Genomic DNA, 14545 nt, shown 5'->3' with positions numbered 1-14545 from the left:
TTGGAAGTCTTGTTGTCTGTCGTCCTTGCCTGGCCTCTGTCCGACTCCCCAAGGGTGGTACGGGTCTTAGGGGTGAGTGCAGCCTGATTTGGCCCGCCCCGACCTGTGACAATACCATTATCTATTGTTCTGTAAAATCACCTGCTGAGACAATTTTAAACATCTGACCTCTCTTCCTTGTTATTGTATTTCTTAATATTTACACTTATGCATTTGGCAGACGCTTTTATCCAAAGCGATTCAAGGTACACATTTTACATTTTGTCAGTTCTTGCTTTCCCTGGGAATCGAACCCATGACCTTGGCGTTGCAAGTGCCAATGCTCTACTGTTTGAGCTACAGGAAAGCCTTATGCCAAATATGGTAGGGGTTGATCTTTGACTATGATTTGATGGAATGGACATCGTGGATGATTTTGCTTAATCTTGTGTATAAATATGAGCCTTTTTCCTTAATAAACTTGAGAATGTTATGGTACTACACAGTCTCTGTGTCTGCTTGATCATTCTCACATCACAAGGGTTGAGGCGTCTGTTTCCACCTGATCACTGATAGCTGAGGCTGCAGATAGTCTACCTGAAAATTAATCTAACAATCAGTATTTATCAATCAGGCCAGTGCTGTAGCAATGCATCACTTCTTTTCCATATTTTCACTGCTGGCCATTATTGGGCATGTGAGCGTTCAGTCCACAGAAGGTCGTTCTGAGCGGAGCATCAACCGAGATTACGGATCTGAGCTGACCGTGTCGAACGGATCGTGGGGGCTTAAGAGCTTGGTCCAAGTGGTATGTACGCCGCAGGGTTTAGTCTGAAGGTAAGTTTGGCCTTGACATCGGCTATATGGGTTTGTCTTATTGCTTCAAAGGTTCAAACCCCAGAGAGAAAATTGATGTTTGTCATTTAATTCCAGGTTTCTCCAGGGAACTGCACCTGCTTAAGATTTTAAAAGTGTCTGTGTAATACTAAAGAGCATGAAGATAAATGTTACTATGGGTTGGGTTAGAGTTAACTCTCTTTTTTAAATGGAAGATTGTCTCAATGTTGTTGTTGTTGTTGTTGTTTTAAGGTGGAAAGACCAGGGGCCTCATGTATAAAACTTTGCGTAGATTTCATCCTTAAAGTGTGCGTACGCACATAAGGCAGAATTTGCGTACGCACAAAAGTTTTCAGATTTATAAAACCGTTCGTACGCCAGAACCTGCGCAGAATTCACTTTATAAATCCCAGTCAGCGGAAGATTGTGCGCACATGCGTCTCCACCCCGAAATAACCATATATGGAGTTTACAACGCCTAGTTTTACTATGCAGATCCTCATCTGCATATCATTTGCATATGATTATTCATCCACGTGATAATGTTTAACGTACAAGACACATTACATTAATAAAAATCACATAGATATCTTGCCTTGTTTTTGAATACATAAATCAAATAGTGTAAAAAACATTTCGGAGAAAGTTTTTCTCAATCTTTTCCACTGGCCGAATTGTATTTTTAATTGATTTATATTTTTAATGGAAACAGATAGGCCTTGGGCATTATTTGCACGAAACTATTTTCTCAGACAATCTGGTATTATCATGATAAATTATCTCTGTGGTTAAAACATTAAAACACAGCACGCCACAGGAAAAGTGTTTGAAAACATCGCATCCACAACAAATATTTATATTGAGTGAATATAATTTTTTTTTTTTGTTACTTCTCAGTAATGATTTCATGTTTAAGTGTTTAACTCCATTAATTTGAATGGCATATTTAATCTAAATGTTTATATCAGAAGTAAAACATAGTTTAAATCATTATTTTATTTATTTAAAGTGTTATTTGCGTCAGTTTCACTAAACGGCCCAACGCGCTCGCTGGCGCGGACATTTAAGAAGGGATGTATATTTGCTTCAAGTGATAGACTTGGGTGAGTAAAATTATATTTTGTATTATCTTTCTGTATATGTCTTAGATGTTCTGTCTAAAAGTGACCAAAAAGACATTTAACTCCAGCTCACCATCGGTGTCGCCAATTCCCTTTGTCTCCAGAATGTGCGTACGCACGGTCAAGAGCATCCTTACGGTGCGCACTTATTTACGCCAAGTTTATTTTTTATAAATCCCGATATGTGCGTGGAAAAATGCGTACGCATATTTCTATGCCCATTTTGTGCGTACGCAACGTTTATACATCAGGCCCCAGGGGCCTGTTTCAATAAGGAGGTTCAACCAACTCTGAGTTAAAACTTGAACTCTGAGTTGACTTACCCTGAGAATGGAAACTCTGAGTTTTCGGTTACAGAACAGCTGAAATGAGTTAGTTCAATCAACTCTGAGTTGACCTACTCTGAGTTAAGCGCGTGCACCACAACTATAAAAAGCCATTATCAATGGAGCGCAGATATTACGAGTCACCATGGCAACAGCGCCAAACAAAGAGAGGAATTACTGTTATACAGTGTTGGGTGTAATTAATTACCAAGTAATCTAAATATTGTGATTTAATTAAAGGGATAACTCTTAATTCTTATGTAATTAAAAATAAAATCTGATGTAATTACATTAAATAGGCTACTGCATAGACTATAGAGAACAATTCTGAATAAAACAATAGTGGATTTAACATACATTTTTAAAAGGTATATTTTTAATGTAACCTTCTCCCTCTACACACTTTGGTCAAATCAAGAATAGTTCATGCAATTGTATACTGTTTATTTGAAAGCATTAAAAGTGCAGTTTCTTGTCTCTCCTTGTATTGTTCAAGTGGTTGAGGTTGATATGGGATTTAGTAATTAGTAATAAGTAGACCAATACTTTCTAAAGATAGTAATTATTACATTAATCTAATTACACTGTTGAAGATAACATTGATAACTATTTTAGAGTAACTTGCCCAACTGTTATAATATCAGAGGTGAAACTGGAAGAACAGTAGGCCTATGTTATTCAACCTAATTTTAATTTTCATGTGGAGCAATCCTGCAGGCATTAAAAGAACATGGCAGCAGCTGAAAATTAAATATAAAAACATAATTCAATCAGGTAAGGCTTGAGCATATCATGGGTGAAGGCTACCTGACTTTTCAAACATTTGACATATTAAATAACTAAATAGCATCCAGTGTCTAGCAGTGCAGCAGCATTTACAGCTGAGGGAATTCCAGGACGGACTTCAGAGCCAGTCCCAAAGATCCAAGGGCCTTCATAAAATGTAAGAGGTTTACATATGTGTTATTTTTTTAGATAGGCTATTTTTGATATTTCCATTTATTTTACTTTGAGGTTGGGTTTTTTGTTGGTCCTAACAGATTCTGATGGTAATATCTGTCTTTTGTAAGTAAGTAAGTAAGCTTTATTTCTATAGCACTTTTCACAGACAATGGAGTCACAAAGTGCTTCACAGAGTTATATGTTTACATATAACATAAATGCACATACAATACAAAATTACACATATACAATATATGTGCCACAATAAAAAAAAATAAAAATAAAAAAAAAATAGTTAAAAGCTTGTCTAAAAAGATGTGTCTTTAGGCGCTTTTTAAAAATTTCTACAGAGTCCAAAGCTCTCAAGTCTAATGGAAGAGCGTTCCAGAGCCTTGGAGCCACCACGCAAAAAGCGCGGTCACCTCTCGTTTTTAAACGTGTTCTAGGAACAGTTAAAAGATCTTGACCCGAAGACCTCAAAGAACGGCCTGAAGTGTAGGCATGAAGTATATCCTGGATATACGCCGGAGCTTGATTATGCAAGGCTCTAAAAGTAATGGTTAAAATTTTAAATTGCACTCTAAAACTAACTGGAAGCCAGTGAAGAGCCTTGAGTATAGGTTTAATGTGAGATCTTCTTTTGGTCTTTGTTAAAAGTCTAGCAGCAGCATTCTGAACTACTTGCAATTTGTCCATGGAGGAATTGTTTAAACAAGTGTACAGTACATTGCAGTAGTCAAGACGAGACGAAATAAAAGCATGAACAAGCATCTCCATCTCATTATTAGAAACTACAGATCTGATTTTAGCGATATTCCTGAGATGGAAAAAACAGGAACGAACCACAGATTTAACATGACTGTTAAAACACATAGATCTATCAAAAATGACACCTAGGTTTCGCACAGCATTACATTCTGAGGGTGATAGAGCCCCAATGGCCAGTTTAATCTTGGGAAAAATGTTGTCAGGAGCAAAAATCAGCACCTCAGTTTTATCTTGGTTTAGCTGCAAAAAATTGTCTGCCATCCAATTGTTGATGGAGGCTAGGCAGTTATGCAACAAGGACAGTTTGTCTAGCCTATCAGAGTTAAAAGAAAAATATAATTGAATATCATCTGCATAGCAGTGATATGATATTTCTCCAAAGCTACTAATAATCTTCCCAAGAGGAAGCATATACAGGCTGAACAACAGAGGGCCAAGCACAGACCCTTGGGGCACACCACAGGACAAAGGAGCAGAATCTGACATATATTTCCCTACGGACACCGAAAAACTCCTGTCGGAGAGATAGGAGGAAAACCAATTCAGAGCTGACCCAGTAATTCCCACAGTTTTTTTCAGTCTATCTATCAGAGTGCAGTGATCGACAGTGTCAAACGCTGCACTGAGGTCTAAGAGAACCAGCACAGAGCATTTACCCCCATCAGCAGCCATCAAAATATCATTTGAGACCCTAAGGAGGGCTGTTTCAGTTGAGTGTTTTTTTTCGAAACCCAGACTGAAATTTGTCAAAGATATTGTGCGCATTTAAAACATTATTCAGCTGGTTCGCCACAACCTTTTCTAAAATTTTAGAAATAAATGGCAATTTGGAAATAGGCCTATAATTTTTAAAAGTAGCTGCATCAAGATTGTTCTTTTTCAAGGTAGGCTGAACAACAGCATGTTTAAAACAATTAGGTACCTTGCCCAATTGAAGAGACAAATTTAAAATTGAGACCAAACATGGGCCAAGATGATTCATGGATTTTAAAAACAGAGATGCGGGTAAGATATCTACCGGGCTTTGTGAAGGTCTCATCGTGCCCACTAATTTAATTATTTCTTTCAGCGTAATGGGGCAGAAAGAGTCCAGTATTGAAGGTCTTTGATAATCAGTTAGACCTATATGATGGTTTGCTGATGGAACCAAGCTTGCTCTGACAGCTCTAACCTTATCCACAAAGTGAGACAAAAAGTGGTTACAGTCACCATTTGAAAACACAGGGACAATACATAAGCCAGGAGAAACAATATTATTAATAGTTTCAAAGAGAGCCTTAGGTTTTTTCTTACATGCAGATATCAAATTAGTAAAATAAGAGGCTCTAGCCTCTTTAATCATTTCATGCAAGTTAATAAAAAGATCTTTAAGATACACGCGATGGACTTGTAGCTGAGTCGCTTTCCATAAGCGCTCGGTTTTCCGGCAAACACGTCTTAAACTATGAATGGCTTCATTCATCCACGGTGATGTATTAACGGCTGCTATTTCTCTAGTTTTAAAAGGTGCCACTTTGTCCAACAGCAGGGTACAGTGATCATTAAAAGCCTGTGCACAGGTGTCTACATCGGTTGAAATAAGAACAGAGCTTGAATCAAAAGCGGCAGAAAATTTCTCAATAGTACGCTGAGTGATCAATCGTGAGCAGGTCTCTCGTTTAACAGGGAGAGGATCCTCATCACAAACAAGTTCAAATAAAATGCATTTGTGGTCACTAACAAGTACATCTTCAATACTGATGTTATTAATATTAACACCATGAGAAAAGACAAGATCGAGCGTATGCCCTTTGCTGTGCGTAGGGCCAGAGACATGCTGAATGAAATTAAACGATTCAGTAATATTTACAAATTCAGACGCAGTTTTACACAAAGGATCATCTACATGTATATTAAAATCGCCAGCAATAATCACTCTGTCAAGCTTAATAACAGATGATAGGAAGTCAGAAAACTCAGTAAGAAAAGTAGACACTGGTCCAGGTGGCCGGTAAACCACGATGCAGTAAACTGAATTAGAGCGACCAACCTTAGTCATCTGTAGTTCAAATGAAGAGTACGCGTCAGCTCTCATTGACTGGCAGATAAAACGCTTTTTAAAAACCACAGCAAGGCCTCCACCCCGACCAGTGAGTCTTGGCGAGCTAATAAATTCACAGCCCATCGGGCAAAGCTCATTCAGGTGATAATATTCCATATCCCGTTGCCAAGTCTCCGTAAGCAACAAGAAGTCCATGGCTTTGGACGTAAATAAATCGCTGAGTAGGAGAGATTAGTTTGCAATTGAACGCGCATTTATAAGGCCCATCCTAAGCGGTGCAGGAACAACCGAAGCAGTGCAACAGGCTCGTGTCAGCGACCTCAGATGTTCCGAGCACACACCGCGTCCAGATGTGACGTCGAAACTTCTCCGGTACCCTGGAACCAGAACCATAGGGACATCAGGGAAAACCGAAAGAAGGCATGAAGGTCTGGAGTCATAGTTGAAAATCCTCAATTTGAAAAGTTTTTTCAAATGAGTCTGTCTCCCTGCCCTTTTTCCTCGCTTTCTCCTCCGTTTAATTGTAGATCGTATTAGGCCCTCTCCATGTCGCGTGCAGTCAAATCCAGTCGGACGCACGAATGGGGCTGCGTCAATACCATTCCAGATAACGTTATATCCATTATATCCGTTGCTGCGCTCCACCAAGGAAGATCGGATTAGCAGCAGTGTTTGGCGATCATACACCCATGCAGTAGACACAACTTTTGTTGACAAACTTAGTAGTAGTATGGCACAAAAGACAAACAAAATAACTCGGGACAAACATCCAGCCGCGGAGGCAAAGCCAAACACAGGCGCCATCGAACCGGAAGTCGATATAATTTTGGAGCCTCCTGTCCCAACAGAACCCCAGGTAGTTGTAAGTCGCCTACTCAATACACCAGAAATGAAATAGTGTTATAAAGTGTACTCGACCAAATGCTCATCTTCATAGGACGATGAGGATAAATAGTTTCTGCTGCCACAGAGAGGCCTACAGAGGTAATGTTAATATTATGTGTCTACACATCAAACAATCTACCCATTCAGATTTTTTCAAATTTTTATGTGGATAATCTAAGTTTAAATCTAAGTATAAACGGGTATTCTTATCTCTCCCTCCGCCCTCAGAGTGTGGAAGAACAGCAGGAGAACGGTCCATCAACTTCTGTTGCACAGATCAACACATTTCAGTGATTTCCAGTAAATGCCACAGTTTAATTCTGTAGAATTTGTTTAGAACTACATTATGTAACTCTAATCTACTACTGTATTTTCAGTTGCCAGTTGAGTTATATAGACTTCATCTTATTAAAAAAAAAAAAAGAAAAAAACTGCAGTAAAAATAGCAATATTTTATTAATTAATAAAATATAAATTTTATTAATAAAAATTTACTGAAAGAATGAATGAGGTGTTTAAACACCGCTTCCCCTTTAAAAAAGGGGAGGAGACCGATAGAAACTCTGGGTTTACCGAAGAAAACCTGCTCCGGACCAGGTTAGGTTCACAGAGTAAGTTACCATGGTAACTGACTCTGAGTATAAGTTACCTCTCTTTCAGAAACGGGCTTGACTTACTCTGCTTTCTCAGGTTTAACATACCTCCCATTCTGAAACAGAAAACTCAGAGTTTCCCTCATTTCAGGGTTAACATACTCAGAGTTTTCACTTAACCTCCTTTCTGAAACAGGCCCCAGTTGGTGCTGGTGATGATACAGCGCTCAATGGGATTCGTCTTCACTGTGTCGATCGGTCCAAAGGATCATCAGGCTCACATAAGCGCTACGCCTCTATTGAGTCCGACGTAGGACAGTAATGGACTCAGATTATTACGAATTCTTACATTAAGTGTTTCAGCTAGATATGTGAATTGAGGATTTTCTTGAAAATAATAATTGATTTGATCAGGAAACCTTTTTGTGTCTTCTTTAGCTGGGGTGAGTGGACAGATGTCAAATGGTATCATTCTGGATTCTTGAAAGCTTTCCAGCTGAGAGTCGAATCTTCCCAAGGATTTGCATTTGATGATACGGCCGCAAACAACATCAGGCGAGTGTGTGCTGCTATAAGTCATCCTGGGTTTTGTTTTGCTATTAAAGGACTCCGTTTTTCCTCATCAAGCAGTTCAATTAATATCACACTCGCAGTCGTGCTGCTGTTCATATTAGGCCGTCAGCTGCAGGTGATCATGTGACTGACATTCAATCCAACAGCACACATTAATAACATATTTTATCATAATATTATTACATTCGATTTTTCTCCAGGTTCACCTGCAGTGATGGTTTTTTGCTGCAGGGTGACGGTACAGACTGGGGCGATTGGGGAAAATGTAAGTCCAAAATGTAAAGGAACAGGAATCTGCGGCAACAAGACCCGGATAGAAGGGTCACAGGGAAGTGGAGACGACACCGCTCTCAATGACGTGCGCATGTTCTGCTGTGATTAAGGTGATGTGATCACAATCAAAAACTCAGACTGACACACACTGCAGATCAACTAAATCTGTTTATTCTTTCAGGTGTAAGAGGATGACAACAAGAACAGCAAGAAGATCGAATGGATGATCATCATACTATGATAAACTAACATGAACCTGTCAGGATTCAGATAGGGGAGTCCCAGACGCAGAATGAGCAGGGGAGTGATAGTTATTAACAGAAGACAGTACAAGACAGGGTGAGGCAGGAACAGTCCAAACAGAAGGGTCAACCGGAAACAGCTACAGGACAGATGAGGGTGACTGCTGGATCCAACTCCAGAGGACAACAGGCTGAAGAACTGCTGAGGACGTGACCAGGCTGGACAGATGGTTAAAGACAGGGCAAGGAAGCATGAAGCAGAGATCTGACACTTACTGCACACAGACCTCAAACCAGTCTAACTGCCAGACAGAAGGAACCAGCAGGCAGGGAACCTCGGGGAGCGGACAGGAACCAACACAAGAGAACACACACACAAAACAACAAAAACAAGAGCAAAAATAAAAACTGGCGAAAACTAGAACACCAGAAAACAATAAGAAACTAAATATAACTGGAGCTATAGCAAAGGAAAAATAAAACAATTTCTATGAATGAATAACTGGAACTAGTAAACAAAGAAATAAAACAAGACTGCCACCTTGAGGACAAGCTAAAGAGAAAATAAATAAAAGATCAGTTAACAAAAGGAAAAACAAGAGATGAACCAAAAATAAAGCTTGGGAGAACTAGAGCAAAATAAAGACTAGGACTTCACTAAAAATCAGGAACAAAAAAAAGACTGAAAAAAAGAAAGTAAATAAATACAAAGCTAGAACTGACAGAACCACTAACTCTAGCACTGACTGACAAGCTGAGAGATAACACAAACACACACACACACACACACACACACACACACACACACACACACACGCCAACACAAACTAAGACAGAGCCATGTGTCTGGTCAGACACAAGACAAACAAAGAAACATCAAACAAAACAAGACCGACAAGGGACCCTGACAGAACCATGTCATACAACAATTTTGTAAAGAATATTGCAAAGTCGGCTGGTCATTATGCCAAAATAAAGCTTAACCGGATGATCGGGACATTTTCATCCCGTCTATTATTGGAGTTTATTTTATTTTAAATTATTTTATTCTTTCTTGTAGGTTAGTGATTCTTCTGAAGACTCCTGAACTTCTGCTGAAACGGTTGTCAAATATCAGCAATAAAGACTTTCTAAACAGAACCTTGTAGTTTCACATTCTTTTGCTCTACACTTATCTGTTCATGCTTTCCCTGAGAATGACTAACATTCTCTACAGGAACAATACATTAAATTAAAGTGTAATAATGTTTATCCTTTTACCCTAAACTTTTTTAGGAGGGCCGAAAGCCGGGCGCTAAAGGTCGGTAACCGGAATCAGTCCAGGAAACATCAACAAATCCAGAGGCACTAAATGAATGACACAACAAACAAATGACACTAAATAGCAGACAAATCAAAAGGAAAAACTAAACAGGTTTGAGAGCGGTTAAGAATTTTTTTTTTATCTGTGCATTTCCAAAATAGGGAAGAAAAAAACACATTAACGTGCAACAAGTAGCTGTGCGCTGAAGTCGCTGTCTGTTCAAAGAGTGCAGAAATGTCAATTACTCATCATTAAAGTAATTTTGGATAGGCCTACTATGATATTAGAATTACATAAAAAAGTCCAGTAATTGCAACTGATAAGGTGAACATATTGTATTCTGTATGCACTGCGAATATATAATATTTTACTGAATATTGAATAGTAGGCCTATTGAATGTCTGTATATTCAGCACTTGTCACAAATCTCTTAGCATTTTTAAATCTTACCTTAAAACTCATTTTTTAGGGTAGCTTTTAATTGAATATTTGCATAAATCTTTCATTGTGCATTATTTTATATGGTGTATTTTGTTGCTTTAATTTTAATTTTATATTGTGGATTATTTTATATGGTGTATATTTGTTGTTTTATTTGTTTCTGTAAAGCGCTTTGAGATGTACAGTTGAAGGCACTATAGAAAATAAAGGTTATTATTATTATTACTTGCATACTGTAAAAATACTGCAGTTCAACTGCAAAAGCCTAAAAGGTCGAATAAAACTCTAAATGAAAAGCAATACTGTAAGTTGTGCAACTGCAAAATCAAGGACAATGAGAGATTATTCTGCTTCAACATCATGTCTTCTTGCTGGCTCTGGCCTGAGGACTTTGTCCACATCACAGACAATGTTGTCTCCAGCCAGACGAAGAGAAAAACCGTCTGTCTGACACATCCAGCCTTGACAACACGGTCCACACCTTGCCCTTCCTCCTCTCCCTCTCAGATTATTTCCATATATTGTTCATATCATCAGTGCACTTGTGTCACCTGTAGGCCTACACTCTGAACTGGCTCATATTATACAGTTGGTTTGATCACATCATTAGAAATCAGTGTGAACAATTTTGAATCGTTGTGTGTGAAGTTTTGCCTCTTGTGTTTAGTGTTTTGCGACACAAATGTGTGTTTTAATAAGTGAGAATGTGTTTAGACTTTAGAGTTTTGAAAAAGGAGTGCAGGAGATTTGCAAACCGTGTCTAATTGCCTGAACTTGTTTAAAGTTTTGCAGAAATAGTGATTTATTCGACAGATTGGTTTAGGCTATTGATAATTTGGTTAAGAGAATGGAGTTTAGTGTTTTAGCAATTCAGAAAAACTGTAAAAGGCTTATTCAAGTAGGCTAGGCTACAGTTGGCTACAGCGGGATGCAGTTAATATTTTAGTGTTGTTTTAGGTGTACAATATCTCTATGTATTGCCTTTAATGTCCATGTATAGTCTTTACACATCAGCTTGGATACTTGCATGGTTAAAAAACTGCTAATTTCAAGACGCTGACGTCACGTCAGGTCGTCACATGGGTCACCCATTCAGAAGTAGCTTACAAGACGTTCGGATAGACGTTCGTATTGACGTTCGATCGGTCGGTCGTTCGGATATTTAATTGTGGCTCGGGTCGCGTGCCATAATTGCATCATGAAGCACTTGTAAAATCAGTCCAATGGCGTATAGGCGGTTGACGTCATGGCAGGAAGCTATAAAGCGCACCCAGACCAAACATTGTCAACTTTTGTGTCTTCAGCAAGCGCTCTCTGTGAAATCTGTCTCTGTCTATTTATTGTTGTTTGTCCACAAGCATATTATATATCTAGACAGGAATAGAATGGCGAGCAAACAGCATTTTGGATTGTGTGTTCCTCCCCGCTCTCGCTTAGACATTACGAGTTTACACGCGATTTATGTGTTGTTTCATTTGGGAGTAGAGCATGCACGGTCAGCTCTAGTAAAGGGTGGCTGACAGTGTTCATTCATAAATTCCCGACATGTAACATATGCACTATCGAGAGTTTTAGCTCTGCTCCTGTTGGCTATCTTCTCGAGGGAAGAAAGTCGATAAAGATTCTTTATTTGGCTCGGATCTCGCGTTTGCCGAGGCTGTCAGAATGAGAGTCGTAGATCCAAATGCAAGCAAGCAGTTTATTGAAGACAGGTTGAAACAGGGATAATACTCAAAACACCACGTATAGCAGGCGGGCGACCAGGATACAAATTCACAGGAGAGGATGAGTGATATGAATAAACCCAGCGGGGATGCCAAACTGGAACTGGATTAAGAGAACTCCAAACGATCTCCAGAAGTCTGGAAACACAGACGAGATCTAGGAAATAACTCAGGAAACTCAGGCACCGGAACTGGGTAAGAGAGCACAAACAAGAGTGACGAACCGACACCCAGCAATAATCACTCCCGCTAGATATAGGCAGCTAACAACAGAAGTAACTAGCTGCAGCTGCGGGCTGATTAAGTGATCAGCTGGTTACTAAGCAACAAACAATCACTACACACACAGACCCCACACCCACAACAACCAACAGATACACAAAATGAACACATGGATCGATGAACTGTGACAGTACCCCCTCCCAGGAGAGCCTACCTGGCGATTGTAATCATCGATAAGGGAGTGATCCAGTATGTCCCTAGCAGGAACCCAACTTCTCTCCTCCGGACCTTAACCCTCCCAGTCTACCAAGTACTGAAATCCTGAAATCCCCTCCTTCTCGAGTCCAGAATACGATTGACCGAATAGGTGGGTTCCCCATCTACGAGTCGCGGCGGAGGGTGAACCGGGGCTGGCGGATTAATGTGTGAATGAAACACGGGCTTTACAGTTTTTACCAACTGCTTACACACAAAATCTTTTCATGTCACACGATTTTTGAAACCTCTCACTCAAAGTGCAAAACTACATGCCAAATCTCCAAAACCATAAGCTATTTCTCAGCCTTTGACTCAGTTTTCAATTGCATAAAACACTTTTTGCAAAACACTACACACAATTCTCTACCTAAAACACAAAGATCTATCAGGAAGTGACTTGCTTTCCTTTTCCAAACACAACCAATCAAAATGCTAGACTTATTCACCAGGTCACACAGACACACTCCTCACATGTGCAAACACTAATTGCTTAACTGATCACTAACCAATCACTGCTTTACTGTAGTATAGGCCTAAATAGGTCAAAGGTCAGATGATCTGTTCTGAACAATGGATTCCTGGGACCCCTTTTTTTTTTTTTTTGCATTTTGTGTGTGCAGTTTTGTAACTGTAATTTGGAGACATGAAAAACGGGATGAATTCTCCTGTACGCGGGAGGGAGTTTGAGGCAGACTGCCACTGGACTGAGAATCTTGGCGACAGTGAACGGGCCAATGAATTTGGGAGCTAATTTGTTACAAACGGAGCGGAGAGGAATGTTCTTGGAGGAAAGCCACACTTTTTGATCCACGATGTAAACGGGAGGCTTTGACCGGTGGTGATCGGCCTGAGCCTTCGTGCGCGCTCCCACTTGGAGGAGAGTCTCGCGGGCTCTACTCCAAGTGTGGCGGCACCTCTGGATGAACGCGTGAGCGGAGGGGACCGTGACTTCGGATTCCAGACTGTGAAAAATAGGTGGCTGGTACCCTACGCTATACACTCACATGGAGATAGGCCCGTGGATGACACTGGTAAGGAGTTATGTGCGTACTCAACCCATGAGAGTTTCTGGCACCAAGAGGAAGGATTCTGAGAAACCAAAAATCGCAACACTCTCTCTAAGTCTTGGTTGGCACGCTCGGTCTGGCCGTTGCTCTGAGGATGAAAACCAGAAGAAAGACTGACACTATTTCTGTGAGACGAGACTCATTATCATAAGAACCAATAACAACCATTCAACGACTCTGGAACCAATCAGGACTAGTCACGTGTGTTATGCAATTGTTTGAATTTAAACAAGTACAAACTTTTTTAAACATCTTTGGAAAACGTATCTATGATGCAAATAATATGATGTTGAAATCCTTGTGGGAATTTCAGTAGTACAAACGTATCATGTAATGGACAACAGCCTTTTAAGAAGCCTTTTACAAGCAGCCTACAAATAAGTAAAAGTGAACAACATTAATTTTAGTTATACTTATTGCAATGCTAAATAGTTGACAAATGTTTCTAATACATTATAAGTTGGTACATTGTAAACGTAAATTTTTTCACAATATTAAAATGATAAATACATAAACATTTCAAATATATCGTAGTAAGCATAAGTGTTTATAAAGTATATATATTTTAAACACACTACAAGCTTAATCATTTTGCTATGTTCTTACACAAAGTACTCATAGAAGTATGTTTTCTTTAAATACACCAAAACTTCACTAAAAGTATGCAAGCGTTTAGAATATTTCTTAATTTTCTTAAAAATGTAATTAAGCATATATTTATTACCCATGTACTTATAGTGCACTTTTCAGAAATATGTTAAAAGTATGCTTATTTTTAAATATATTTTTAGAAAATATACTAAAGTACAATTATTTTACAGTGTGTTAAAAGTTGTATTGTAAAAATAGGTAAAAGCATGATGCTATATACTTTTAATATATTTAAAGATAGTACAATTTTTGTTAGCACATTTGCAATGTACTATTAAAAAGGGGAATATATTTCAAAT

General features: G+C 39.0%; 2 protein-coding genes and 1 pseudogene across 5 annotated transcripts in view; 2 read left to right on the top strand and 1 right to left on the bottom strand.

The window, feature by feature from the left end:
* LOC311097558 (vitelline membrane outer layer protein 1-like) overlaps positions 1-10546 on the top strand; it is a 39618-nt gene extending 29072 nt beyond the window's left edge. Inside the window, exon 9 of one of the 2 annotated variants that reach the window (XM_084137346.1) lies at positions 9641-10546. The gene's annotated coding sequence lies outside the window, so the exon portion shown is untranslated. Of the gene's footprint in view, positions 1-8448; positions 8989-9640 lie in introns of those variants that run through there. The other variant, XM_084137345.1, reaches the window with a different exon arrangement.
* LOC311097575 (vitelline membrane outer layer protein 1-like) overlaps positions 1-14545 on the bottom strand; it is a 189333-nt gene that overhangs the window by 52108 nt on the left and 122680 nt on the right. The gene's annotated exons all lie outside the window — the stretch shown is intronic.
* Positions 775-14545, top strand: part of LOC311097583 (vitelline membrane outer layer protein 1 homolog) — a 193378-nt pseudogene continuing 179607 nt past the window's right edge. Inside the window, exons 1-5 of the transcript XR_014609511.1 lie at positions 775-816; positions 1069-1081; positions 7696-7810; positions 7931-8047; positions 8266-8448. The product of XR_014609511.1 is annotated as a vitelline membrane outer layer protein 1 homolog (transcript). The remainder of the gene's footprint in view (positions 817-1068; positions 1082-7695; positions 7811-7930; positions 8048-8265; positions 8449-14545) is intronic.

Source organism: Abramis brama (genome assembly GCF_963993115.1).
Source record: "Abramis brama genome assembly, chromosome: 15".
NCBI classification, from domain to species: Eukaryota; Metazoa; Chordata; class Actinopteri; order Cypriniformes; family Leuciscidae; genus Abramis; species Abramis brama.
The sequence above is the reverse complement of the archived record's forward strand: the minus strand, read 5'-3'. Positions and strand labels throughout refer to the sequence as shown.